Consider the following 18444-nt stretch of genomic DNA (forward strand, 5'->3'; position numbering starts at 1 on the left):
AGCCCTGGGGAGCAATGGGGAACCCCGAGGAAGGAAGACACGTTATGGGGAGCCCTGAGGAACCAAGACAATTTCTGGGGAGCCCTGGGGAGGAATGGGGAGACCTGCGGAACCAAGACATGTTTTGGGGAGCCCTGGGGAGGAATGGGGAGCCCTGCGGAACCAAGACACGTTCTGGGGAGCCCTGGGGAGGAATGGGGAGACCTGCGGAACCAAGACATGTTTTGGGGAGCCCTGGGGAGGAATGGGGAGCCCTGAAGAACCAAGACACGTTCTGGGGAGCCCTGGGGAGGAATGGGGAGAACTGCAGAACCAAGACATGTTTTGGGGAGCCCTGGGGAAAATGGGGAGCCCTGAGGAACCAAGACACCTTCTGGGGAGCCCTGGGGAGGAATGGGGAGACCTGCGGAAACAAGACACGTTTTGGGGAGCCCTGGGGAGGAATGGGGAGCCCTGAGGAACCAAGACACGTTCTGGGGAGCCCTGGGGAGGAATGGGGAGCCCTGGGGAAACAAGACACGTTTTGGGGAGCCCTGGGGAGGAATGGGGAGCCCTGAGGAACCAAAACAGGTTCTGGGGAGCCCTGGGGACGAACGGGGAGACCTGCGGAACCAAGACATGTTTTGGGGAGCCCTGGGGAGGAATGGGGAGCCCTGGGGAACGAAGACACGTTTTGGGGAGCCCTGGGGAGGAATGGGGAGCCCTGAGGAACCAAGACACGTTCTGGGGAGCCCTGGGGAGGAATGGGGAGACCTGCGGAACCAAGACACGTTTTGGGGAGCTCTGGGGAGGAATGGGGAGCCCCGAAAAACAAAGGCACGTTTTGGGGAGCCCTGGGGAGGAATGGGGAGCTCTGGGGAAACAAGACACGTTTTGGGGAGCCCTGGGGAGGAATGGGGAGCCCTGAGGAACCAAGACAGGTTCTGGGGAGCCCTGGGGACGAACGGGGAGACCTGCGGAACCAAGACATGTTTTGGGGAGCCCTGGGGAGGAATGGGGAGCCCTGGGGAACGAAGACACGTTTTGGGGAGCCCTGGGGAGGAATGGGGAGCCCTGAGGAACCAAGACACGTTCTGGGGAGCCCTGGGGAGGAATGGGGAGACCTGCGGAACCAAGACACGTTTTGGGGAGCTCTGGGGAGGAATGGGGAGCCCCGAAAAACAAAGGCACGTTTTGGGGAGCCCTGGGGAGGAATGGGGAGCTCTGGGGAACCAAGACACGTTTTGGGGAGCTCTGGGGAGGAATGGGGAGCCCCGAGAAACAAAGGCACGTTTTGGGGAGCCGTGGGGAGGAATGGGGAGCTCTGGGGAACCAAGACACGTTTTGGGGAGCCCTGGGGAGTAATGGGGAGCCTTGGGGAACGAAGATACGTTTTGGGGAGCTCTGGGGAGGAATGGGGAGCCCCGAGAAACAAAGACACGTTTTGGGGAGCCCTGGGGAGCAATGGGGAACCCCGAGGAAGGAAGACACGTTTTGGGGAGCCCTGAGGAACCAAGACAATTTCTGGGGAGCCCTGGGGAGGAATGGGGAGACCTGCGGAACCAAGACACGTTTTGGGGAGTCCTGGGGAGGAATGGGAAGCCTTGGGGAACCAAGACACGTTTTGGGGAGCCCTGGGGAGGAATGGGGAGCCCTGGGGAACCAAGACACGTTTTGGGGAGCCCTGGGGAGGAATGGGGAGCCCCGAGAAACAAAGGCACGTTTTGGGGAGCCCTGGGGAGGAATGGGGAGCTCTGGGGAACCAAGACACGTTTTGGGGAGCCCTGGGGAGGAATGGGGAGCCCTGGGGAAACAAGACACATTTTGGGGAGCCCTGGGGAGGAATGGGGAGCTCTGGGGAACCAAGACACGTTTTGGGGAGCCCTGGGGAGGAATGGGGAGCTCTGGGGAACCAAGACATGTTTTGGGGAGCTCTGGGGAGGAATGGGGAGCCCCGAAAAACAAAGGCACGTTTTGGGGAGCCCTGGGGAGGAATGGGGAGCTCTGGGGAACCAAGACACGTTTTGGGGAGCCCTGGGGAGAAATGGGGAGCCCTGGGGAACCAAGACACCTTCTGGGGAGCGCTGGGGAGGAATGGGGAGACCTGCGGAAACAAGACACTTTTTGGGGAGCCCTGGGGAGGAATGGGGAGCCCTGAGGAACCAAGACACGTTCTGGGGAGCCCTGGGGAGGAATGGGGAGACCTGCGGAAACAAGACATGTTTTGGGGAGCCCTGGGGAGGAATGGGGAGCCCTGAGGAACCAAGACACGTTCTGGGGAGCCCTGGGGAGGAATGGGGAGTTCTGGGGAACCAAGACACGTTCTGGGGAGCCCTGGGGAGGAATGGGGAGCCCTGGGGAACCAAGACACGTTTTGGGGAGCTCTGGGGAGGAATGGGGAGCCCCGAAAAACAAAGGCACGTTTTGGGGAGCCCTGGGGAGGAATGGGGAGCTCTGGGTAACCAAGACACGTTTTGGGGAGCTCTGGGGAGGAATGGGGAGCCCCGAGAAACAAAGGCACGTTTTGGGGAGCCCTGGGGAGGAATGGGGAGCTCTGGGGAACCAAGACACGTTTTGGGGAGCCCTGGGGAGGAATGGGGAGCCTTGGGGAACCAAGACACGTTTTGGGGAGCCCTGGGGAGGAATGGGGAGCCCCGAGAAACAAAGACACGTTTTGGGGAGCCCTGGGGAGCAATGGGGAACCCCGAGGAAGGAAGACACGTTTTGGGGAGCCCTGAGGAACCAAGACAGGTTCTGGGGAGACCTGGGGAGGAATGGGGAGCTCTGGGGAACCAAGACACGTTTTGGGGAGCCCTGGGGAGGAATGGGGAGCCTTGGGGAACCAAGACACGTTTTGGGGAGCCCTGGGGAGGAATGGGGAGCCCTGGGGAACCAAGACACATTTTGGGGAGCTCTGGGGAGGAATGGGGAGCCCCGAGAAACAAAGGCACGTTTTGGGGAGCCCTGGGGAGGAATGGGGAGCTCTGGGGAACCAAGACACGTTTTGGGGAGCCCTGGGGAGGAATGGTGAGCCCTGGGGAACCAAGACACGTTCTGGGGAGCCCTGGGGAGGAATGGGGAGCCCTGGGGAACCAAGACACATTCTGGGGAGCTCTGGGGAGGAATGGGGAGCCCCGAGAAACAAAGGCACGTTTTGGGGAGCCCTGGGGAGGAATGGGGAGCTCTGGGGAACCAAGACACGTTTTGGGGAGCCCTGGGGAGGAATGGGGAGCCCTGGGGAAACAAGACACGTTTTGGGGAGCCCTGGGGAGGAATGGGGAGCTCTGGGGAACCAAGACACGTTTTGGGGAGCCCTGGGGAGGAATGGGAGCCCTGGGGAATCAAGACACGTTTTGGGGAGCCCTGGGGAGGAATGGGGAGCCTTGGGGAACCAAGACACTTTTTGCGGAGCTCTGGGGAGGAATGGGGAGCCCCGAGAAACAAAGGCACGTTTTGGGGAGCCCTGGGGAGGAATGGGGAGCTCTGGGGAACCATGACACGTTTTGGGGAGCCCTGGGGAGGAATGGGGAGCCCTGGGGAACCAAGACACGTTTTGGGGAGCCCTGGGGAGGAATGGGGAGCTCTGGGGAACCAAGACACATTTTGGGGAGCTCTGGGGAGGAATGGGGAGCCCCGAGAAACAAAGGTACGTTTTGGGGAGCCCTGGGGAGGAATGGGGAGCTCTGGGGAACCAAGACACGTTTTGGGGAGCCCTGGGGAGGAATGGGGAGCCCTGGGGAACCAAGAAACGTTTTGGGGAGCCCTCGGGAGGAATGGGGAGCTCTGGGGAACCAAGACACGTTTTGGGGAGCCCTGGGGAGGAATGGGGAGCCTTGGGGAACCAAGACACGTTTTGGGGAGCCCTGGGGAGGAATGGGGAGACCTGCGGAACCAAGACACGTTTTGGGGAGCTCTGGGGAGGAATGGGGAGCTCTGGGGAACCAAGACACGTTTTGGGGAGCCCTGGGGAGGAATGGGGAGCCTTGGGGAACCAAGACACGTTTTGGGGAGCCCTGGGGAGGAATGGGGAGCCTTGGGCAACCAGGACACGTTTTGGGGAGCCCTGGGGAGGAATGGGGAGCCCCGAGAATCAAAGACACGTTGTGGGTAGCCCTGGGGAGCAATAGGGAACCCCGAGAATGCAAGACACGTTTTGGGGAGCCCTGAGGAACCAAGACAGGTTCTGGGGAGCCCTGGGGAGGAATGGGGAGACCTGCGGAACTAAGACACATTTTGGGGAGCCCTGGGGAGGAATGGGGAGCCCTGAGGAACCAAGACACGTTCTGGGGAGCCCTGGGGAGGAATGGGGAGACCTGCGGAACCAAGACATGTTTTGGGGAGCCCTGGGGAGGAATGGGGAGCCCTGGGGAACCAAGACACGTTCTGGGGAGCTCTGGGGAGGAATGGGGAGCCCCGAAAAACAAAGGCACGTTTTGGGGAGCCCTGGGGAGGAATGGGGAGCCCTGGGGAACCAAGACACGTTTTGGGGAGCTCTGGGGAGGAATGGGGAGCCCCGAGAAACAAAGGCACGTTTTGGGGAGCCCTGGGGAGGAATGGGGAGCTCTGGGGAACCAAGACACGTTTTGGGGAGCCCTGGGGAGGAATGGGGAGCCTTGGGGAACCAAGACACGTTTTGGGGAGCCCTGGGGAGGAATGGGGAGCCCCGAGAAACAAAGACACGTTTTGGGGAGCCCTGGGGAGCAATGGGGAACCCCGAGGAAGAAAGACACGTTTTGGGGAGCCCTGAAAAACCAAGACAGGTTCTGGGGAGCCCTGGGGAGGAATGGGGAGCTCTGGGGAACCAAGACACGTTTTGGGGAGCCCTGGGGAGGAATGGGGAGTTCTGGGGAACCAAGACACGTTTTGGGGAGCCCTGGGGAGGAATGGGGAGCTCTGGGGAACCAAGACACATTTTGGGGAGCTCTGGGGAGGAATGGGGAGCCCCGAGAAACAAAGGCACGTTTTGGGGAGCCCTGGGGAGGAATGGGGAGCCCTGGGGAAACAAGACACGTTTTGGGGAGCCCTGGGGAGGAATGGGGAGCTGTGGGGAACCAAGACACGTTTTGGGGAGCCCTGGGGAGGAATGGGAGCCCTGGGGAATCAAGACACGTTTTGGGGAGCCCTGGGGAGGAATGGGGAGCCTTGGGGAACCAAGACACATTTTGCGGAGCTCTGGGGAGGAATGGGGAGCCCCGAGAAACAAAGGCACGTTTTGGGGAGCCCTGGGGAGGAATGGGGAGCTCTGGGGAACCAAGACACGTTTTGGGGAACCCTGGGGAGGAATGGGGAGCCCTGGGGAACCAAGACACATTTTGGGGAGCCCTGGGGAGGAATGGGGAGCCCTGGGGAACCAAGACACATTTTGGGGAGCTCTGGGGAGGAATGGGGAGCCCCGAGAAACAAAGGTACGTTTTGGGGAGCCCTGGGGAGGAATGGGGAGCTCTGGGGAACCAAGAAACGTTTTGGGGAGCCCTGGGGAGGAATGGGGAGCCCTGGGGAACCAAGAAACGTTTTGGGGAGCCCTGGGGAGGAACGGGGAGCTCTGGGGAACCAAGACACGTTTTGGGGAGCCCTGGGGAGGAATGGGGAGCCTTGGGTAACCAAGACACGTTTTGGGGAGCCCTGGGGAGGAATGGGGAGCTCTGGGGAACCAAGACACGTTTTGGGGAGCTCTGGGGCGGAATGGGGAGCCCCGGGAAACAAAGGCACGTTTTGGGGAGCCCTGGGGAGGAATGGGGAGCCTTGGGGAACCAAGACACGTTTTGGGGAGCCCTGGGGAGGAATGGGGAGCCTTGGGCAACCAAGACATGTTTTGGGGAGCCCTGGGGAGGAATGGGGAGCCCCGAGAATCAAAGACACGTTGTGGGGAGCCCTGGGGAGCAATAGGGAACCCCGAGAATGCAAGACACGTTTTGGGGAGCCCTGAGGAACCAAGACACGTTCTGGGGAGCCCTGGGGAGGAATGGGGAGACCTGCGGAACCAAGACACATTTTGGGGAGCCCTGGGGAGGAATGGGGAGCCTTGGGGAACCAAGACACGTTTTGGGGAGCCCTGGGGAGGAATGCGGAGCTCTGGGGAAGGAAGACACGTTTTGGGGAGCTCTGGGGAGGAATGGGGAGCTCTGGGGAACCAAAACACGTTTTGGGGAGCCCTGGGGAGGAATGGGGAGACCTGCGGAACCAAGACACGTTTTGGGGAACCCTGGGGAGGAATGGGGAGCCCTGGGGAACCAAGACACGTTTTGGGGAGCCCTGGGGAGGAATGGGGAGACCTGCGGAACCAAGAAACGTTTTGGGGAGCCCTGGGGAGGAATGGGTAGCCCTGGGGAACCAAGACACGTTTTGGGGAGCCCTGGGGAGGCATGGGGAGCTCTGGGGAACCAAGACACATTTTGGGGAGCTCTGGGGAGGAATGGGGAGCCCCGAGAAACAAAGGCACATTTTGGGGAGCCCTGGGGAGGAATGGGGAGCTCTGGGGAACCAAGACACGTTTTGGGGAGCCCTGGGGAGGAATGGGGAGCCCTGGGGAACCAAGACACATTTTGGGGAGCCCTGGGGAAGAATTGGGAGTTCTGGGGAACCAAGACACGTTTTGGGGAGCCCTGGGGAGGAATGGGGAGCCTTGGGGAACCAAGACACGTTTTGGGGAGCCCTGGGGAGGAATGGGGAGCCTTGGGGAACCAAGACACGTTTAGGGGAGCCCTGGGGAGGCATGGGGAGCTCTGGGGAACCAAGACACATTTTGGGGAGCTCTGGGGAGGAATGGGGAGCCCCGAGAAACAAAGGCACATTTTGGGGAGCCCTGGGGAGGAATGGGGAGCTCTGGGGAACCAAGACACGTTTTGGGGAGCCCTGGGGAGGAATGGGGAGCCTTGGGGAACCAAGACACATTTTGGGGAGCCCTGGGAAAGAATTGGGAGTTCTGGGGAACCAAGACACGTTTTGGGGAGCCCTGGGGAGGAATGGGGAGCCTTGGGGAACCAAGACACGTTTTGGGGAGCCCTGGGGAGGCATGGAGAGCTCTCGGGAACCAAGGCACATTTTGGGGTGCTCTGGGGAGGAATGGGGAGCCCCGAGAAACAAAGGCACGTTTTGGGGAGCCCTGGGGAGGAATGGGGAGGTCTGGGGAACCAAGACACGTTTTGGGGAGCCCTGGGGAGGAATGGGGAGCCCTTTGGGAACCAAGACACGTTTTGGGGAACCCTGGGGAGGAATTGGGAGTTCTGGGGAACCAAGACACGTTTTGGGGAGCCCTGGGGAGGAATGGGGAGCCCTGGGGAACCAAGACACGTTTTGGGGAGCCCTGGGGAGGAATGGGGAGCTCTGGGGAACCAAAACACGTTTTGGGGAGCCCTGGGGAGGAATGGGGAGACCTGCGGAACCAAGACACGTTTTGGGGAGCCCTGGGGAGGAATGGGGAGCCCTCGGGAACCAAGACACTTTTTGGGGAGCCCTGGGGAGGAATGGGGAGCCCTGGGGAACCAAGACACGTTTTGGGGAGCTCTGGGGAGGAATGGGGAGCCCCCAAAAAAAAAGGCATGTTTTGGGAAGCCCTGGGGAGGAATGGGGAGCTCTGGGGAACCAAGACACGTTTTGGGGAGCTCTGGGGAGGAATGGGGAGCCCCGAGAAACAAAGGCACGTTTTGGGGAGCCCTGGGGAGGAATGGGGAGCTCTGTGGAACCAAGACACGTTTTGGGGTGCCCTGGGGAGGAATGGGGAGCCTTGGGGAACCAAGACACGTTTTGGGGAGCCCTGGGGAGGAATGGGGAGCCCCAAGAAACATAGACACATTTTGGGGAGCCCTGGGGAGCAATAGGGAACCGCGAGAAAGCAAGACACGTTTTGGGGAGCCCTGAGGAACCAAGACAGGTTCTGGGGAACCCTGGGGAGGAATTGGGAGTTCTGGGGAACCAAGACACGTTTTGGGGAGCCCTGGGGAGGAATGGGGAGCCTTGGGGAACCAAGACACGTTCTGGGGAGCCCTGGGGAGGAATGGGGAGCTCTGGGGAACCAAGACACGTTTTGGGGAGCCCTGGGGAGGAATGGGTAGCCCTGGGGAACCAAGACACGTTTTGGGGAGCCCTGGGGAGGAATGGGGAGCCTTGGGGAACCAAGACACGTTTTGGGAAGCCTTGGGGAGGAATGGGGAGCTCTGGGGAACCAAGACACGTTTTGGGGAGCCCTGGGGAGGAATGGGGAGCCCTGGGGAACCAAGACACGTTTTGGGGAGCCCTGGGGAGGAATAGGGAGCCCTGAGGAACCAAGACACGTTCTGGGGAGCCCTGGGGAGGAATGGGGAGAGCTGCGGAACCAAGACACGTTTAGGGGAGCCCTGGGGAGGAATGGGGAGACCTGCGGAACCAAGACACGTTTTGGGGAGCCCTGGGGAGGAATGGGGAGACCCGAGGAACCAAGACACATTTTGGGGAGCCCTGGGGAGGAATGGGGAGACCCGAGGAACCAAGACACGTTTTGGGGAGCCGTGACGAACCAAGGCGAGCCCTGGAGAGAACTTGGCAGCCTCGGGGAATCAATACGAACCCTGGGGAGGACGGTGGATCTCAGGGGAGCCCCAGGGAGACGAGGCAATAGCTGGGGAGGGTCCGGGGAGCCCTGCAAGATGAGGGAGATCCTGGGGAGACCTTTGGAGTCCTGGGGAGGCAAAGCAAGCCCTGCATTGCTTTTTAGAAGAGTTTCTCATAGAATCTATTTATTACCATATTAATTATCGACCCCTCCCCTTCCCCAGGTGGTTTGGTCAGGGTGGTGGACGGGGCCTGGGCCGATTGACCCCTCCCCTTCCCCAGGGGATTGTGGGAAGGGGGTGGGCGGGGCCCGGGGTATTTGAGCTGCAGCCCCTGGGCAGAGAGCTCATTCTACTCCAGGGTTGCTTTGGTGTTGGTTCTCTGCTGCTCCTTCAGCAGTGGGCAGCTTTTTAGCTGTTTAGTCAGCATGGACAGACGTGTTTGGAGAAGTGGAGGTGTCTGATAGAGGTAAGAGCTTCAGGAGCAGCAAAGGTTCAACAGCAGCTGTAGCAGAAAGTGTGTTTGTAACTATGTTTAATTTATTAAATCATTTTCAGGTGCCTCACTTTTCCCTAGAACTTCTGACTGCAATGAAAATGGAGCATTGTTTTTTTGGTTTTTACTGCTGTATACCAAGCTGCTGATGTAATCTCTTCTCTTAGGACTGACGCTCAGTTTATCTAGCGGGGGTTAGAGTGAGCGTCTTGTATCTGTAGATGGAGTTCTAGCACTTCTGCAGGAAGCAGCGGGGCCATAAGGCAGAGTGTCTTTCTGGCTCTGGGGTGGCTCATCGCCTGCCTGATCACCCACAGAACACGGTGTTGTCCCCAGAACCCTTGCAGTGGGCGGTGGCACCTGGTGGATCATTCAAATGTCCTTCCCAGAACTCAGCCAAGGTGAGCAGTGGCTGTTAGCCCAGTATTGGTAAATATTACCCTGGTGCTCGGTAGTGTGTGTCTGTTTTCTTTTCTTATTGCAGGGGATGAAGGGGAAACTGGCAACTGCAGGAAGATCCTTGTGAGCCCCTGTGGTGTTTTTCTACGTTCAGGATGGATCCAGTCCCTCGGCCCTCTGAAAGCTAAGTGGAGGCACGGGGGCTGGGGAGGGGCTGGGAATTGCAGGGGGGGGTTTAAAGTTCTCAGAGGGGAAAGGGCCGCCCAGGAACAGTCCCCTTTGGGTGGGTAAAGGGCGCAGGGAACCTCACAGTGCGATGCCAGCTAGGGCAGGGCAGCTCCAGCCTGTGTCTGCGTTGTTGTGTACTTTGGGAAGCCTGCCTTGCGCCGTTCAGACAATCCTGGGGTCTCGTGGTGCCCGAGGGGCACGACAGGCATCTCAGTGCCAACCCAGGGTCTGGAATGCCAGTGCCGATTGGCCTAGTGCCAATTGGGTGCCGGTTTTCCTGTATCAGCAGCCGAAAGCGTGGATGGTTCTTGCGCCTCGGACATTTCTGGTCAGTTGTTTTATGGTGTTGTTCAGGGCTGCGTGGGCAGCTCTGCTCTCTACCCATCCAGTCTCAGGGACTGGCACTTCAGGATGCTGGGAAGAAGTTCCTAGGTCTTGCGGGAGCGTTTTGCCAGTGCCGCCGTCTCGGTCGGTTGGTTTGTTTGTGCCAGTGCCGCCGTCTCGGTCGGTTGGTTTGTTTGTGCCAGTGCCGCCGTCTCGTAAGGGGCCGTGACGTTCGGCTCCTTTTTGTTTTGGGGTTGCAGTAGAGGCTTCTCGCGTCTCTTTTGCCTCCCCACAGGTTCTTTTGATCGATGCAGTCTCTGGTCTTGGAGTCATTCTCATTGTTGTGCGTTTTTGGTGCTGTTGCAGTCGTGCTGTTTGTAGCGTTCTGTGGAGCATCAGTCTTCGCATGTGCGCGTTTGGCTCGGAGCTGCTCTGCCCGCAGGCGTAGAGTCATGGGTGGGTGCACTGAGCCCTAGGAGTCCATGGTTAATCTCTTGATGTATGTAATAGTGTGGGCAAAAGTTGTACAATCATCTAGGATGGAGCAGCTGTGGGCAGGGGCAGTGGGCAGTCCCTTCACCAGTGTTTTAGGGACTCGATTAGAGCTTCTGCTGTTATTTATGAATAGAAAGCAGACCTGTGGAATGGTCAAGCTGTTGATCAGCATCTGGGTGACCTGTTGAATACCTTGATTTCAGATGCAGAGGGAAAACTTGGCCCAAAAGAGCGACGGAAGAGGCAAGCCAAGCGCCATAAGCAGGTGGGCCGGTGTGAGGTCGCAGAGGGAAGGTGTGCAGTGTGCCTTTACGTAAGTTTGGTTGTTTCTCTATTTTATAGGTGTGAAGCGAAGAGGAAAGCAGGGTATCGGCACCGCAGCTCCTCGGGCAAGGTGAGCAAGGAGCGCAGGGCTGAAGCAGTGTCTCATTTCAGGTCTTTGTTTCTGGTGCAGGTACGAGCATCCTTTGCTTGTGTTTTACAGGTGGTAGCTGAGCCTCAACGTGGTCAACAGCGTGGCAGGTGAAGGTGACAGAGGCCAGGTGGGCGAGCAGCCCAGGTAAAGGGGCGGGACATGGGACCGTCTGCGGGCAGGCTGTGCTTCTGGGCAGTATCTGAGCATGCGCCTTAGTTTTAGCAGGCGCTACAGGCAAGCTCGGAGGGGCGAAGCCGCACGCCTACCAGCAGCCAAGAAGGTGAGGAGGTGGTTGGTGGTCAGGAGCACAGTATTGCCTGGTGACTCGGTTCAGCATTTCTTTCTTGTTTTGCAGGAGCTTTGTGGACCCCTTTGGACTCAGAGGACCGTTTGCGGTGAGCAGGGGTAGGGGTGAGGAGGAGTGTGGGTCTGGGGTCTTGTCCCAGGCACTAGAGCTCTTTTTCTGCTGTCTTAGGTGCCACGAGTGGTGAGGGTTTCTGCCTGCGCCCATGGCACGAGAGGCTGAATGGAACGCCTGGGAACTTCGGGGGAGGTGGGTGCTGTGGATGTCGTCGGTGTTGATGCACATGATATTTAGTGCTGGCACTGCTTAGTGAGCGTGTGTTAACTTGTGTTGTTGCAGATGTTGAAGAGGAACCCGGCAATGCAAGAAGATCCCCGTGAGCCCATGTGGTGTTTTCCTCCGTGGATGGATCCTGTCCCTCGGCCCTCTGAAAGCTAAGTGGAGGCACGGGGCCTGGGGAGGGGCTGGGAATTGCGGGGTGGGGGGGGCTAAAGGTCTCAGAGGGGAAAGGGCCATCCGGGAACAGTCCCCTTTGGGTGGGTAAAGGGCGCAGGGAACCTTACAGTGCGATGCTAGCTCGGGCAGGGCAGCTCCAGCCTGTGTCTGCATTGTCGTGTACTTCGGGAAGCCTGCCTTGCGCCATTCAGACGATCCTGGGGTCTCGTGGTGCCCGAGGGGCACGACAGGCATCTCAGGCGCCATCCCGGGGTCTGGAATGCCGGTGCCGATTGGCCTAGTGCCAATTGGGTGCCGCTTTTCTTGTATCAGCAGCCGAAAGTGTGGATGGTTCTTGCGCCTCGGACGTTTCTGGTCAGTTGTTTTATGGTGTAGTTCTGGGCTGCGTGGGCAGCTCTGCTCCCTACCCATCCAGTCTAAGGGACTGGCACTTCAGGATGCTGGGAAGAAGTTCTTAGGTCTTGCGGGAGCGTTTTGCCAGTGCCGCCGTCTCTGTTTGCCGTGCCACTGCCGCCACCTCGTAAGGGGCCGTGATGTTCGGCTCCTTTTTGTTTTGGGATTGCAGTAGAGGCTCCTCGCCTCTCTTCTGCCTACCCCCGGGTTCTTTTGATCGATGCAGTCTCTGTTGGAGTCGTTTTCATTGTTGAGCGTTTTTGGTGCTGTCACAGGCATGCTCTTTGTAGTGTTCTGTGGAACAGCAGTGTGTGCGTTTGGCTCAGAGCTGCTCTGCCCGCAAGTGAAGAGTCATGGGTGGGTGGACTGAGCTCTAGGAATCCACGGTTAATCTGTTGAGATGTTAAATAGTATAGGTAAAGGTTGTACAGTCATCTGGGACTGAGTAGCTGTGGGCAGGGGAATGGACAGTCCCTCAACCAGTGTTTTAGGGACTTGATTAGAGCTTCTGGTGTTGTTTGTAAATAGAAAGCAGTCCTGTGGAATGGTCAAGCTGTTGATCAGCATCTGGGTGACTTGTCGAATAACTCAATTTCAGATGCAGAGGGACACCTTGGCCCACAAGATTGATGGAAGAGGCAAGCGGGGAGCCATGAGCAGGTGGGCCGGTGCGAGGTCTCGGAGGGATGGTGTGCCGTGTGCCTCTACGTAAGTTTGGTTGTTTCTCTATTTTATAGGTGTGAAGCGAAGAGGAAAGCCGGGTATCGGCACCGCAGCTCCTCGGGCAAGGTGAGCAAGGAGCGCTGGGCCGAAGCAGCGTCTCATTTCAGGTTTTGTGTTTCTGGTGCAGGTACGAGCATCCTTTGCTTGTGTGTTACAGCTGGTAGCTGGGCCTCAACGCGGTCAACAGCGTGGCAGGTGAAGGTGACAGAGGCCAGGCGGGCAAGCAGCCAAGGTAAAGGGGCGGGAGATGGGACCGTCTGCAGGCAGGCTGTGCTTTTGGGCAGCCTCTCAGCATGCGCAATTGTTTTAGCAGGCGCTACAGGCAAGCTCGGAGGGGCGAAGCCGCACACCGACCAGCAGCCAAGAAGGTGAGGCGGTGGTTGGTGTTCAGGAGCACAGTATTGCCAGGTGACTCGGCTCAGCGTTTCCTTCTTGTTTTGCAGGCGTTTTGTGGACCCTATGGCACAAGCAGCTGAATGGAATGCCTGGGAACCTAAGAGGAGGTGGGTGTTGTGGAAGGGGTCAGCGTTGACCTCACAATACTCCGTGCTGGCACTGCTTAGTGAGCGTGTGTTAACTTGTGTTGTTGCAGATGTTGAAGAGGAACCCGGCAATGCAAGAAGATCTCCGTGAGCCCATGTGGTGTTTTCCTCCGTGGATGGATCCAGTCCCTCGGCCCTCTGAAAGCTAAGTGGAGGCACGGGGCTTGGGGAGGGGCTGGGAACTGCAGGAGCGGGGGGCTAAAGGTCTCAGAGGGGAAAGTACCATCCAGGAACCGTCCCCTTTGGGTGGGTAAAGGGTGTAGGGAACCTCACAGTGCGATGCCAGCTAGGGCAGGGCAGCTCCAGCCTGTGTCTGCGTTGTCGTGTACTTCGGGAAGCCTGCCTTGCGCCGTTCAGACGATCCCGGGGTCTCGTCGTGCACGAGGGGCACGACAGGCATCTCAGGCACCGTCCCGGGGTCTGGAACGCCGGTGCCGATTGGCCTAGTGTCAATTGGGTGCCGCTTTTCTTGTATCAGCAGCCGAAAGCGTGGATGGTTCTTGCGCCTCGGACGTTTCTGGTCAGTTGTGTTTTATGGTGTTGTTCAGGGCTGCGTGGGCAGCTCTGCTCTCTACCCATCCAGTCTAAGGGACTGGCACTTCTTCCCAGCATCCTGAAGTCTTTGGGTTTAGCAGGAGCTACTTACACTTGCACCGTCTCGTAAGGAGCCGTGGTGTTCGGCTCCTTTTTTTTTGGAGTTGCAGTAGAGGCTCCTCGCCTCACCACTGCCTCCCTGTAGTTTGTTCTGGTGCCATCTCTGTAGTTGGAGTTCTTTGCATTGTTGAATGTTTTTGGTGCTGTTGGAGTGGTGGTGTTTGTAGCGTTCTGTGCAGCGTCAGTCTGCACGTGTGCGTGTTTGTCTTGGAGCTGCTCTGCCCGGAGGCACGGAGTCCGGTGTGAGTGGACCGAGCCCCAGGCGTCCATGGTTAATCTATTGACACATTCAAGTCTGTAGGCAAAATCTGTACCATCATCCAGGCTAGAGTATCCATGGGCAGGGGGAGTGGGCAGTCCCTTCACTTGTGTTTTACAGTTGATACCAAAGATCATTGTTGACTAGCGTGCTGTTATTTCACAGACAGTGTCTCAACTAATTTTTATTTTCTTTGTAGGTGACCACGTTGTCATTATGAGTCTTTTTAGCTAAAGAAAATGCCTCTTAAGAGTGTATCACTTGTCATTAAAACCTTTCCTTCAAGGCAACAAAAGCAGCTACAGACTACGATCGCCACCTGTGAGATCAGGCCCGCATTGCACTTCTTTGAACAAATAGGATTCGTTCAGAGAAAACACTACATTCAAGGCTGGCATGAAGTGGCTATGGACCGTAAACCGTATCTACAGCTGCACAAAGCAAAGGCCTGTCTGAGGTCAGTGCAAAGGATCCACTAAGAAGCAAGAAGACTCCAGACTCAACTGTTGCTATGGGATTGAATCATGGTGTGAGGGGTGGGTAAATAGTCTGTAGGGGTATAAATACCCAGGAATTTCTACACTCGGGTGGGAACTCAGCTAAGGCGGCAGTTCGAGTCAGCCCTCCCGCCGTACCACTCTGTTCGGTTACTTGTTTTCATGGACTTTGCCTGAGAGTTTGCCTCAAGAGACCAAGGATCCGGACCGCAATCCACCAGACCCCAGGCCCCTGGAGGGGAGGTAAGGACGTCGAGGTGCAGAATGATGAAACTCTGAAATCCCTGCTAAGTGATATAACGGGTTGAGTGAGCACATGCAATCCCTCGGCCATATATAAGTATAATCCCTTAGGTGTTTCCCCTACGCTCTGTGTATTGTAGACATGAGCTGTAGATCCATCTGGGGCTAAGTTTGGATCCAGCCACACCTAGACTCTTCTCCGAAGAAGAGTTTAGAAAGCAAGGGGCTCCATTCAGAACCTCACGACAGATACAAACTGTAGATCCAGCCAGGGGCTAAGTTTGCGTTCTGCCGCACTTAGACTCCTCTCTGAGCACGAGTTTAGTAAGCGACGAGGTTCCATCTGAACTTAGACTCGACAGGAGGGCCTCCCTTTAGCCTTCGGCATTTCCCATCCAGGTAGAGATTACTCTGATTCGAGTCTCACCTGAATATGCCCGGCATAATTTGTCAAAGCAGTAATAGTCCCCCTTGCCATCACTCTAACGTCGCACGGTATGCGATTTAAAACAGCCCTCAGCCAGCGGCGCCCCGAGTCACCCACCCGACACCAACCAATGTCGGCAGGATGGCGGGCGATGTCACCGATAACTTACTGAGGCACAGGGTGAGTTAGAGTTCCAGAATCTCGGAGGAATGAGCCTGTGGTAATTGACACAATTGGAAAGCTGTGGCAGAACAGCTCACTATGCTCAAGAGCCTTAGGAAGGATGGAAAGGGAATTAATAGCAAACAGTTAAGTACCTGCCCACAACCCACCTGTGAGGAGAGGAAAAGCCTCAACGGAGGAAAGCAAAATCCAAGGGAGGAGATAGGCACAAAACCGGCTGCACTATTGTCATTGTCAATGAAAATCGAGCTGCTGCAGAAACCTTTACAGGAAGAAAAGAAGAAACAAAAGGTAGAGGAAAGCATGACGTAATCCTTATGCAGACTTATGTCCTCCTGCCATGCCACTCATTAGGAAACCAATTGCATCTCCTGAAGGATGGGACAGAAATATATGGGGTCACCCCGTGAGAGCGAACCACGGAAGGACGATTTGTCGTGTTTAGCAGAATATCTCAAACACGCAGCCGGACCCATCGTTAAAACAGAACAGTCTCGAGGACCTCCGTGTGACACCGCCACGTGATACCGTAAGGGCGTCGCTCCCGGGGATCTCCCAGAATTGGAGAATTTATCTGGAAAATTCAGCAGAAAACCAGGTGAAATCTTAAATTTGCAAGAATGATACAGGAGAAGACCAGGCGAAATGGAAACGAAGTATTTGCCGCCGGTCTCCCTAAGCGGTAGCGATCAAATACCGCTCACCGGAAGGGAAGCAAATGGCTTTTGGGGCGCAGGAGTTCTTAAACCTAGGACTCGGCTCAGACGACGACCGCCAGTCTATCACAGGCCAAGTAGTTTATAGGTTCTGCGGAGTAGCGGCCGTGGAACAGAGCGAACCCTCAAGGATCCCCATAAGACCTATTGAAGAGCTTCATCCGGCTGTTGGAAAAGCTGCCGGCATTAAAGCCACACATCAAGGAGCACACACTGATAATCTGACACACTTGAATCAACTTTGCAGCACCAAAGCCACCGAGAAGAGGAGCGAGGTTCGTCGGAGCGCAAAATACGAGGGAAAGGAGCGGCACTCGTAGCGAAGCATCCTCCTTTAATTTTTTTCTCGGCGCGAAGCCCAAGGTTTTCGAAGGGGACGGAGCGGCGACATCACGAGGCGCGCGGTCGGGCAGTTCCAGGGGCGGCTGTGGAACAGGGGCGATCTCTGTCCAGGCGGTCGGGTGGTTAAATTACAGTGGCGTAAGCGAGGGTTGGAACGGAGCGGATGGTGAATGAGCGGTAGTTTCAGAATGTGCCAGAACTTGAGTAGGAGCCGCCTGTTTTTATCCACAGTTTGTATGTAATGCTGACATAGTAGAAAATTTTTTTTAAAGGAAGAGTAACAAAACGCTCAGCCAGGGAAAGGTTTATTTCAGCACAGCCGGATGTTTTTATTCCCCGGTCCCAGCCACTCTGCTGGACAACATTCATCACTGTTTGTTTGGCGGTCAGCGTCAGGCCAGGGTTTTTGCAGACAGAGTGGCGTTTGTCTACCTCAGCAGCAGCAATTCCACAAGCACCCGGGGACCCATCGCAGGGGAGGGCGACGGAGCGGCCGTGCCGGGAGCGCGGTCGGGGTCGGTATGGGAGCCGACGAGCGGCGTGTTTGGACAGCGTGAAGCGTGGAGCGAATGGGGTTTGGGGTTGAGCGTATTTGTCTTTGCAGGTTAATGTGGTAGGTAGTTTGGAATATTAAAAAGAGAGAGTAAAAAATCCCCAGCTGGCTTTTTTACCAATTTTCTCCTGGTTGGGTGTTGTGGGTGTTTCTGTTGTGTTTTCCCCAGTCTCAGCTGCTCTGCAAGGTGACGTTCGTCACCCATGTAGGGACAGAGGTAGGGCCGGGACCGGGGTTTTTGCCGGCAGGGTGAGTTTAGAGGCTCCCGAGAACAGCATCCCCAAGGGGTGACGCCCGAAGGGGGAGGCGGCACGAGGGGAAGAGCGGCAGCAGCGTGAGGGTGTGCAGGTTTTGGTACAGGAGCAGTGGTATGTTTTTAGCTGTGTGATGTGGTATGAATGTGGTTTGGGGTTGTAGGTATTTGTCCTTGCAATTTAATAGTTTCTCCTTTTTACAGGTACATTTCACATTTAAAACAGAAAAAAAAAAAAACCCCAGCCGGGGGATTTTTTTTTTTCCCTCCCCCGGCTGGGTTTTTTTTTCCCTGGTCCCGGCCGCTCTGCGAGGCGACGTTCATCGCCATCGTTGGGACGCAGGTCGTGCTCGGGCCAGGGTTTTCCCAGGCAGGGTGAATTGTAATTATTTTTTGGAGGCTCCCGGGAGCAGCGTTCCCGAGGGGCGGCAGCGCAGGGCGGAGGATGGCAGCAGCGTGGGGGTGCGGTGGTTTAGGTAGGTGAAGGAGTGGTGTGTTTTAGCTGTGTGATGTGGTTTGGGGTTGTGGGTATTTGTCCTTGCAATTAAATAGTTTTTCTTTTTCCAGTTACATTTCAAATTTAAAACTGGAAAAAGAAAACCAAAAAAAAAAACCCCAGCCGGGGGATTTTTTTTTTTCCCTCCCCTGGCTGGGTTTTTTTTTCCCCGGTCCCGGCCGCTCTGCGAGGCGACGTTCATCGCCATTGTTTGGACGCAGGTTGTGCTCGGGCCGGGGTTTTTGCAGGCAGAGTGTATTTAAGGTTTTTTTGGAGGCCCCCGGGAGCAGCGTTCCCGAGGGGAGGCAGCGCAGGGGGGAGGATGGCAGCAGCGTCAGGGTGCGGTGGTTTAGGTAGGTGAAGGAGTGGTGTGTTTTAACGGTGTGATGGGGTTTGAATGTGGTTAGGGGTTGTGGGTATTTGTCCTTGCAATTTAATAGTTTTTTCCTTTTTCAGTTAAATTTCAAAATAAAAACAGGAAAAAAAAAAAAAAACCCAGCCGGGGGATTTTTTTTTTCCCCTCCCCCGGCTGGGTTTTTTTT

The sequence above is a fragment of the Caloenas nicobarica genome, chromosome 25 (assembly GCF_036013445.1).
Source record: "Caloenas nicobarica isolate bCalNic1 chromosome 25, bCalNic1.hap1, whole genome shotgun sequence".
NCBI lineage: Eukaryota > Metazoa > Chordata > Aves > Columbiformes > Columbidae > Caloenas > Caloenas nicobarica.